The sequence below is a fragment of the Sphaerodactylus townsendi genome, linkage group LG09 (assembly GCF_021028975.2).
Source record: "Sphaerodactylus townsendi isolate TG3544 linkage group LG09, MPM_Stown_v2.3, whole genome shotgun sequence".
Lineage (NCBI taxonomy): Eukaryota > Metazoa > Chordata > Lepidosauria > Squamata > Sphaerodactylidae > Sphaerodactylus > Sphaerodactylus townsendi.
In genome coordinates, this window is record NC_059433.1 from 64,516,133 (window position 1) to 64,526,669 (window position 10,537).

The following is a 10,537-nucleotide window of genomic DNA, read 5'->3' on the forward strand; positions in this document are numbered from 1 at the left end:
CCTTTGCTTTGATCTCTCTCCCCCTCCCTCCCTCCCTCTCTTCATTTCATAGCCTGTACACTCCAACATCTGTTCAACTTCAAGAAGATCTCCTTAAGCAAATGGCATCTGCTAGAAGTGTAATGCAGCCTCAGGTGGAGAGAACTGTAGAGAGCAGTTCAGAACGTGCCTCTCTTTGTACATTTGTGACCTGAAATAAAAACGTCGCCTTTGAAGAGCAACTTTTACTCTTAAATATCTTTGATCCCACAGAAATGGGGGTGGGGAGGCAGCGGAGTTGCCATTCAAACAACAGGCAGGGTCAAAGAAAGGGGTTTCCGCAAGAAGTCTGGATGAATCAGAGTTACCAAGGACCGTGAAGGAGGAGGAAGAGGAGGAGTTTGGATTTATATCCCCCTTTCTCTCCTGTGAGGACACTCAAAGGGCTTACAATCTCCTCTCCCTTCCCTCCCCCCACAACAAACATCCTGTGAGGTGGGTGGGGCTGAGAGAGCTCGGAAGAGCTGTGACTAGCCCAAGGTCACCCAGCTGGCGTGTGTTGGAGTGCACAAGCTAATCTGGTTCCCCAGATAAGCCTCCACAGCTCAAGTGGCAGAGAGGGGAATCAAACCCAGGACACCTGCTCTGAACCCCTACACCACCCTGAAGTCACCTCCGAGTTCTTCTAGGACAGTGGTGGGGAACCTTTGGCACTCCAGATATTATGGACGACAATTCCCATCAGCCCCTGCCAGCATGGCCAATTGGCCATGCTGCCAGGGGCTGATGGGAATTGTCATCCATAGCATCTGGAGTGCCAAAGGTTCCCCACCACGGTTCTAGGACTCCAACGTTACAAAGTCCTTCAGGACTTCTTTAGTTTTAATGCGGATTGCAGCCGCGGCCAAGCGAACGGCTGCCCCAGGAAGCGCGTTATTTGGCCGCGCTTTCCTTTTTTTCAGTCCCCACCTCTCTGCTGCATAGCTACGGAGGGGCACAAGGACGGCAGCATAGCTGTGGAGGTCCGTGCCTTCCTGGCTTCGTAGCTGCGCAGCAGAGAGAGGTGAGTAAAAAAACACGCCTCCGTGCGAAGGTGCGACAGCAACCTATGTTGCTTCCACAGGCTCCATTCACTGCCTGCATAAGAACATAAGAACATAAGAACTAGCCTGCTGGATCAGACCAGAGTCCATCTAGTCCAGCACTCTGCTACTCGCAGTGGCCCACCAGGTGCCTTTGGGAGCTCACATGCAGGAGGTGAAAGCAATGGCCTTCTGCTGCTGCTGCTCCCGAGCACCTGGTCTGCTAAGGCATTTGCAACCTCAGATCAAGGAGGATCAAGATTGGTAGCCATAGATCGACTTCTCCTCCATAAATCTGTCCAAGCCCTTTTTAAAGCTATCCAGGTTAGTGGCCATCACCACCTCCTGTGGCAGCAGATTCCAAACACCAATCACACGTTGCGTGAAGAAGTGTTTCCTTTTATTAGTCCTAATTCTTCCCCCAGCATTTTCAATGGATGCCCCCTGGTTCTGGTTTTCATGCATGGAGACATGAAAACGCCCTGGCAGCAACGTGGGTTGCTTAACCTTGACTACAACTTGCTGTACTTTGCCCATGCGTTTTCAGGAGAAGCATAAGCGCTGCCTTACCTTTCTTTATTGAGCTACATTACAAAACATCCACTCTCTCTCTGGGGAAACCTTCGGAGGGGTAGCATATCTGTGCACTTGCAGAAAGCTAATTAGAGAACCGGGCTCGGAGAAGGTGATTCAAAATAATAACCTATCCAGAGGTTATATTGCCCTAACTTGTGTGGCATATATATATAGAGAGAAAATGTATGTATTTTGTTTACAGCACAAGCCCAGGATTTGTAAGAGGCTTCTACCGCATGTGGTAACAGGTGTTTTTTTTAATGAGGCAACAGCAAACACCTTGTTTATTTTGTTTATTGAGAAAGATCAATCCAGTCTTCTGAGCTGGATTATCTTGCGTTATTATCTGTACAAATAGAGAAAGAATACGAATTATTTGAGGGACTATCGGAGTTAAAGACTTACAGGTATTGATACAGCAGTGACGTGGTGATTAAAAGCGGGTGCACTCTAATCTGGGGGAACGGGTTTGATTCCCCGCTCTGCCACTTGAGCAGTGGAGGCTTATCTGGGGAACTAGATTAGCTTGTGCAATCAACACACGCCAGCTGGATGACCTTGGGTGTTTGTTGTGGGGGGGGGGAGATTATAAGCCCCCTTGAGCCTCCTTACCGGAGAGAAAGGGGGAGATAAATCCAAACTCTTCTCCTTCTTTATGCATTTTGGTGCAGCGTAGCGTTTATTTCGCATCCAGGTGAGGTCTGGATTACAGCTCCCCTCCATACTACAGAGACAACTTTCCCAGGAAGGAATGTCAGCTCTGAGGCAGACGTCGTATAGCATCATGCTCTCCTGAGATCCTTCTGCTCTTCAAACTCGACTCCCCCCAGCGTCACCCTCAAATCTCTAGGAATTTCCTAACCCAGCGCCAGCAGCCCCAGGGTGTACGTCAAGAAGAAACGTTCTAGCCCAACCTGATGCTAGTTTTCCGTCTGCGGGGAGTGTTGCATCTGCTTAGTTCCAAACCAGTTGCTCCGACCTCCTCGGAAACAGATGGTGCTCTGCGTGCGGGGAGGGGAGGAAGGGATATCAGACATGACGGGGCTTGGCAGAGAGGGGAAAAGTTCAACACAAATCAGGGAGCTCAGCCAAGAGAGGAGCATGAATCGCGTTCGTGTGTATTTGGAAATTTCATATCATACCAAGAACGATTTGCCCTCTTCTTGTTTTGACCTGTCTTAATCGTTTTGATTAGGGGGGGTCTCAAAGATTTCTCTCGTCCAGCAACAAGCAAAGTCAAGCTGTCTGACTTTTGGATTCTCATCTGACTTACCCACAATCCTTTACCATGTCCTTCTCCGTGGTTCGAATGGTCTGTATTGAGAGAAGCAAGCCTTTATTGGCATAGACAACAGTACAACAATAATAAAAAAATGGATTAAAAAGCATATACAATACAGGTCGAAGGAAATCTACTGGCGTTTAGTAATTTCCAGGAGAAAGTCTGCCACTATCGTACAGAGAGAAGGATCAGGGTTGTCCAACAAGTAGTGTAATCTAATTAAATCGGGGAGATGGGGTAAATGTAAAGGAGTAAGATTCACAGATCTGATTTCCTTGAATGGGCCAGAGATTCAACTGAGCCATCGTTACATGGGCACAATCTTTTAGCCTTTTCTTGCTTATTAAATCTGCCATGTAACAAGGCAGAAGGCATAACATTAAACCTGGCGAGCATTATGGCTCTCCTTTGAACAGGGTTTATTAAGCAATACAGGTAGTGTGCCAAGTGGCCCCATTCAAATGGGAGAGAAAAATACAGGGGGGAGCATGTTTTCTTGGCTGCTGTGATTAGGGTAGAGAATGATCTGTATTGAGCAAGGAGCTGACGTGATTTACTTGTTTACTTCATTTATAGTCTTACTTTCTTCACAACAGGGATCCAAGGCATCTTACATTGTTCTCCTTTTCTGGATTGAATCCTCACAACGGTCCTGCGTAGTAGGATGGGCTGAGAGTATGCGACGGGGCCCAGGACACCCAGCAAGTTCCGTGACAAGAGTGCGAATTCAAACCTGAGTCTTCCGGACCCTGCTCCAGCAGTTTAACCAGTACACCATTCTGGTTCTCATGTAGAGCCAGCGTGGTGTAGTGGTTAGAGCAGATACACTCTAATATGGAGAACCAGGTTTGATTCTCTGCTCTGCCACTTGAGCTGTGGAGACTTATCTGGTGAACCAGATTAGCTTGTGCACTCCAACTGTGTTGACCTTGGACTAGTCATAGTTCTTCGGAGCTCTCTCAGCCCCACCCACCTCACAGGGTGTTTGTTGTGGGGGGGGGAGGAGTTTGTAAGCCCCTTTGAGTCTCCTTACAGGAGAGAAAGTGGGGATATAAATCCAAACTCCTCCTCCTCCTCTTCTTCTTCTTCCTCCTCCTCCTCCTCCTCCTCCTCCTCCTCCTCCTCCTCCTCCTCCTCCTCCTCTTCTTCTTCTTCTTCTTCTTCTTCTTCTTCTTCTTCTTCTTCTTCTTCTTCTTCTTCTTCTTCTTCTTCTTCTTCTTCTTCTTCTTCTTCTTCTCTAGAGCAGTAGGGAATTAATCATGGTTCTCCAGATTAGACTCCACTGCTCATGAGGAGGAGAGAATCAAATCCAGTTCTCCAGGTTAGCATTCATTGCTCATGTGGAGGAGTGTGGAATTAAATCTCGGCTCTCTAGATAAGAGTCTGCTGCTCACATGAAGAAGTGGGGAATCGAACCCGGTTCTCCAGATTAGAGTCCTCAGCTCCTAACCACTATCGAACGATGGCATGTAGAACCCATGAATCTGCCTTATGTTGAATCAGGCTAACAAGGTCAGTCTTGCCTACTCTGATTGGCCGCAACTCTCCAGGCTCTCAAGTAGAAGCTTTTAACACCACAACTACCTTGTCTTTTTAATTTGGGGTGATGGGGTAGAGTCCACTGTGAATCCAAACCAATTGGTGGAGAACCAATGTGCCCCACTGGTTTGGTGGAAGCTGTTTATGGGACAATGGAGGCCACAAACACAGCAATTGCTATCTACCAGACCACAGCCACATAGCCCGGAAAACCCACAACAACCAATAGCAATTGCTCTGCACACTCTACACACTAGCCTGTTCCTGGGGGGAAAACTCAAGAAGGGCCATTCTCAGTGTAGTTGTCATAAAGTCAACAATGGCCCCATCATGTTCTCCTGTGGGAAGCTTTCCAGCACGGTGTATTGGTTAAGAGTGGTGGGCAGCAATCTGGAGAACCAGATTTGATTCCGCCCTCCTCCACATGAGCAGCGGTCTCTAATCCAGAGAATCGTGTTTGATTCCCCACCCCTCTGCATGACGTCTGCTGGTTGACCCTGGGCCACTCACAGTTCTCTCTAAACTCTCTCAGACAGACACCTCACAAGGTGTCCGTCGGGAAGAGGAGAAGGGAAGGGTGTTTGTAAGCCTCTTTGAAACTCCTTGAAGTTAGAGAAAAGCGGGGCATAAAAACCATCTCCTCCTCCTCCTCCTCCTCCTCCTCCTCCTCCTCCTCCTCTTCTTCTTCTTCCTCCTCCTCTTCTCCCCCCTCCTCCTCCTCCTCTTCTTCTTCCTCCTCTCCCTCCTCCTCCTCCTCTTCTTCTTCTTCTTCTTCTTCTTCCTCCTCCTCCTCCTCCTCTTCTTCTTCTTCCTCCTCCTCTTCTCCCCCCTCCTCCTCCTCCTCTTCTTCTTCTTCCTCCTCTCCCTCCTCCTCTTCTTTTTCTTCTTCCTCCTCCTCCTCCTCTTCCTCCTCCTCCTCCTCCTCCTCCTCCTCTTCTTCTTCTTCTTCTTCTTCTTCTTCGTCTTCTTCTCCCTCCTCTTCTTCTTCTTCCTCCTCCTCCTCCTCCTCCTCTTCTTCTTCTTCTTCCTCCTCCTCCTCCTCCTCCTCTTCTTCTTCTTCTTCTTCTTCTTCTTCTTCTCCCTCCTCCTCTTCTCCCTCCTCCTCCTCCTCCTCCTCTTCTTCTTCTTCCTCCTCCTCCTCCTCCTCTTCTTCTTCTTCTTCTTCTTCTTCTCCCTCCTCCTCTTCTCCCTCCTCCTCCTCCTCCTCCTCCTCCTCCTCTTCTTCTTCTTCTTCCTCCTCTCCCTCCTCCTCCTCTTCTTCTTCTTCCTCCTCCTCTTCTTCTTCTCCCTCCCCTCCTCCTCCTCCTCCTCTTCTTCTTCTTCTTCTTCCTCCTCCTCCTCCTCCTCCTCCTCCTCCTCCTCCTCCTCCTCCTCCTCCTCCTCCAAAGGAGTAGAGGAGGGCATCTAGTCCCTTCCACAGAGGGATGTGTTCTGGCAGGCAACAGGAGGGAGGCCCGTGCCCCAGGCTTCCGTCTCTTATTATTTGCTTGCAAATATTACTCGCTATTAAGATAACAACCTCGCAGCCCCTCCGGGCAGTGTGGCTCATCTGTTAAAAATAAACATGGGAACACGGCCACGGCTCCTTGCTGAGCAAAAGTAACCGCAGCTGAAACCGCAGGAGGTCGGAGTCCAGCCGAGCAATTGCCTCAACGCTCCCAACGCCATCTGTTTAACGTCGCTTGGAGTTAGACTGCGTCTGGCTGGCGTTTTTGACCTCCCTCTTTTCCCGAGGCTTGAAGATGGAGTCCAAGGGCTGTTTCTACTTGTAACCACAGACGTCCTCCTTGGAGGATGCGCTCACAACTTAGCTAAGCTAAAACATTGTTGCGTAGGCGGCAGTGGCAGCTGCAGCTTTTCATCCATTCTATTTTCTTCTCCCTCTTCTTCTTCTATGTTCTTCTTCCTTCTTTCTCCTTCTCCTCCTCCTTCCTCATCCTCTGCTTCTTTTTCATCCTTCTTTTTCTCCCCCTCCTCTTCTTCTTCTTCCTCCTCCTCCCTTCTTCTCTTTTTCTTGTTCCTCCTCCTTCTCCTTCCTCCTCCTCTACTTCTTCTTCATCCTTCTTCCTTCTCCTTCTTCCCCCTCCTCTGCTTCTTCTTCTTCCTCCTACTTCTTTTTCCTTGTCCTTCTCTTCTCCCCCTCCTCTGCTTCTTCTTCCTCCTCCTCCCTTCTTCTCTTTTTCTTGTTCCTCCTCCTTCTCCTTCCTCCTCCTCTACTTCTTCTTCATCCTTCTTCCTTCTCCTTCTTCCCCCTCCTCTGCTTCTTCTTCTTCCTCCTACTTCTTTTTTCTTGTCCTTCTCTTCTCCCCCTCCTCTGCTTCTTCTTCCTCCTCCTCCCTTCTCTTTTTCTTCTTCCTCCTTCTCCTCCTTCCTCATCCTCTGCTTCTTCTTCTTCCTCCTACTTCTTCCTTCTCCTCTTCTTCATCTTTCTTCTTCCTCCTCCTCCTACTTTCTCATCCTCTGCTTCTTCTTCCTCCTCCTCCTACTTTCTCATCCTCTGCTTCTTCTTCCTCCTACTCCTTCCTTCTCCTCTTCTTCCTCTTTCTTCTTCATCCTTCTCCTTCTTCCCCCTCCTCTGCTTCTTCTTCTTCCTCCTACTCCTTCTTCCTTCTCCTCTTCTTCCTCTTTCTTCTTCCTCCTCCTTCCTCATCCTCAGCTTCTTCTTCATCCTTCTTCCTTCTCCTTCCCCCTTCTCTGCTTCTTCTTCTTTCTTCTTCCTTCTACTTCTTCACTGTCCTCAGTCTCAGTTGTCCTTGCTGCCCTTACATTCTTATCAAATGTAGCAACCTTTGACTGCATCCCTCTTGTCACCCTGCAATGGATAAAAAGCAACAATTGACCTCTCAGGAAAAGACAAGCAGTAGCCATGTGGATGACAGCAATCCTAAGCAGTCTTACTTACTAATAAATTCCATTGTATTCAATGGGGATAATCCCAGGAAAGGAGTCTTAGGATAGCAGCTGGGCAGCCCCATCCAAACTCAGGGGTAGCGTAGGTTGTTGTTTATAATACTCTATGTATTTTTGTACATTGTTGTTGTTGTAATGAAGCTTTATTAACTTGTTACATGGTACATCGCTATTTTTTGCCAGTACACCCAGTACATGGTGTATTGCTTTTCAGCATAACTGGCAAATTCGGAGAAGAATGGCTTTTGAGAGGATATTGTGTGTTTGCCGTGTGACTGTATCTCAAGCTGTACAGGGGAAAAAAAAACACTTGGCAATTATCTACAAAGGAAGGCCTCTTACAAAGCCAGAGTTGGAGAGATTTGTGCTACCAGGGATGTGGTTCTCAGAGTAAGCTGATGTTATATTAAAGCTGGCTACAAAAGCCCAAATGCAGGGTTGTTTTCCATCCATGTTGGCCCCTTCCGCACATGCGGAATAATGCACTTTCAATCCACTTTCAGTGTACTTTGAAGCTGGATTTTACTGTGTGGAATAACAAAATCCACTTTCCAACAATTGTGAAAGTGGATTGAAAGAGCATTATTCCGCATGTGTGGAAGGGGCTGTTGTGTTGAATTTGCGATTCCCTTTGTTGGAGACACTAAATTCACACCTAAAGCTCTGTGTGCATGTGTGTGCGTGCATGCATGTGTGTGCGTGTAAAACCTGACTTTTGCTATCTTCTTATTCTGATGTTTGTCCCCACTCCCGTTTTTCCAAAGAATTTGAGAAAGAGTTAGTTTGGAGCTAAGGTGCCCCAAGGTCAGCAAGAGATAAGAAACATAGCCACCTGGCATCCTGTGCCCACAGGACAATGGAAACATCCCGTTTCCCTTGAGACCAAAAATGTCAGGGGTAAGCCTAGTTATCTACTCAGCATGTGAAGCCATAAAGCAAAGATCAAGGGAAGGATGTACTAGAGCAGCAATGGTAACATAAAGCAGGCTAGTTAGATGTATCTTGTAGCAATTACAATTTGCTAGGAAAGCATCTCAGTCAACCAGATGCAATCTCCCTGACCCTAGTCTATCAGGACTCACCATGATCTGCTGTATGCAGACTGTCTCAAAATGGGAGTGGTGGCAGCTCTGTGTCTTCCTGTATTATAAAAAGGTTACATCAGAAGCCAGGTGGGAGGAAACGCCAGATAAAAGGATCTGGCAGTAGATGCTGTAGGTGTTGTGAAAGACCTTCGTTTGGGACCCTGCAGAGCTGAATAGATAGCACTGGCCTTGATGGACTGATGGTCTGATTTTTTAAAATATATTTGTTTCTGCTGTTTGTCCCCAGTTTCAAGTTGCTTCCACACAAAGGTTTTGTTTTGATCATCTTAAAAGAGTTTTTGTTCACATGAGTACTCCAAAGTCTGTTCAGCATTCAGCATTTTTCCTAAAAAGAATGCTACCCAGTGGCTGTCTAGTGGAAGATGCTGCATTGGCAACAACTCACTGTATATCAAAAAGCTTCCTTCCTTCCCTCCCTCCCTCCCTTCCTCCTTCCTTCTTTCCTTCCCATTCTTCCCTTCCTCCCTCATTCTTTCCTTCCATTATTCCTCCCTTCCTTCTTTGCCTTCCTTCTTTTTTCTTCCCTCCCTCCCTCCCTCCCTCCCTCCCTCCCTCCCTCCCTTCCTTCCTTCTTTCCTTCCCATTCTTCCCTTCCTCCCTCATTCTTTCCTTCCATTATTTCTCCCTTCCTTCTTCGCCTTTCGTCCTCCCTCCCTCTCTCTCTCCTTCCTTCCACAAAAAAATGTTCAATATTAATAAGTTTTTTTCTCTTTCATTTGCAGGGCAGCTGATCACATGATCCCGTGGAAGAGAAGCCAAAGACGCTCCATATTCAGGCCATGCATCAATGTCAACTTTGCAAAATATATTACATTTTAAAGTGCTGTAGCCAATAAACACTACAATTATAACTGTGTGTGTGGGTGGGGGGGAACCTCTTAGTCACTCTGACTGTTTCCGTCAATTGAGGCACCAACAGCTGACCTTGGCACCTGGCTCTGACCCTTTCTGAACATCCTTTTAAAACCCCATCTTGTTCCAAACTGAGTTATAGTATTGTGCTGAACTTTGGGGCCTTGGATCATGGGAGGAAATGATGTAGACAGAAAGATGCCACAGTGTAGGCAACAGTTTGGTCTTCTCGAAGGGACAAACCAGAACAGTCACACCCACCTCACATGGGTTATGCTGACATATGAAAAGGCCGTTCATGCGCTTAAGAAGCCAAAAAGACCCATTTCATCACGCACACAGTTTATATCAGTGATGGCGAACCTATGGCACGGGTGCCAGAGGTGGCACTCGGAGCCCTCTGTGTGGGCACGCGCACACAGAGTTCGTCATGTGGGGGGCGGAAAATCCACACACACACATCTAGGCTGGCCTGGGCCACAGAGCACGATGTGCGTGCACTGCGGTGAGCAGGGAGGACTCGGCTAGCGAGCCTGGTGCCTGTGTTCTGGGTGACTGCTGCCAGAGGGGGCGGGGGCACAGAGGAGGCAGAGATGCTAGAGAAGCACAGAGCGGTGTGCACGGGACTTGCTGGAGGCTAGAGCAGGCTGGCCCCTGCTCGAGCAGGTGGGGCGGAGGAAGAGGGAGCCAACTGGTTTGTTCTAAACGAAAACCTCAGCATTCAGGTTAAATTGCCGGGTTGGCCCTTTGCGATGAATAAGTGCGGTTTGGGTTGCAATTTGGGCACTCGGTCTCAAAAAGGTTCGCCATCCCTGGTTTATATCAAGAGCGAAAGAGATTTGAAGGAGAGGCTTGAGGGGTGGGGAGGGGATAGCAGAATGCAGAAGAATCTGGGGAAACAGGACGCCTCAGAAAGCTTCATCACACAACTGAAGGTTTTTCTTAATGAAAAACAAGGCTAAAATCAGGGATAGAAAAGAGAGGGTTTATCACCTTCTATGACAGTGGTGGCGAACCTTTGGCACTCCAGATGTTATGGACTACAATTCCCATCAGCCCCTGCCAGCACAGCCAATTGGCCATGCTGACAGGGGCTGATGGGAATTGTAGTCCGTAACATTTGGAGTGCCAAAGGTTCACCACCACGGTTCTATGATATAGGGTTGCCAACTCCAGGTTGAGAAAGCCAAAACTGGCAACTTGAGCTGTCT

At 48.1% G+C, this 10,537-nt stretch overlaps 1 protein-coding gene across 1 annotated transcript in view; it reads left to right on the forward strand.

Moving 5' to 3' along the window:
• TSNARE1 (t-SNARE domain containing 1) overlaps positions 1-9,325 on the forward strand; it is a 149,257-nt gene extending 139,932 nt beyond the window's left edge. Inside the window, exon 4 of the mRNA XM_048507934.1 lies at positions 9,197-9,325. The gene's annotated coding sequence lies outside the window, so the exon portion shown is untranslated. The remainder of the gene's footprint in view (positions 1-9,196) is intronic.
• Positions 9,326-10,537: the final 1,212 nt, after the last annotated feature.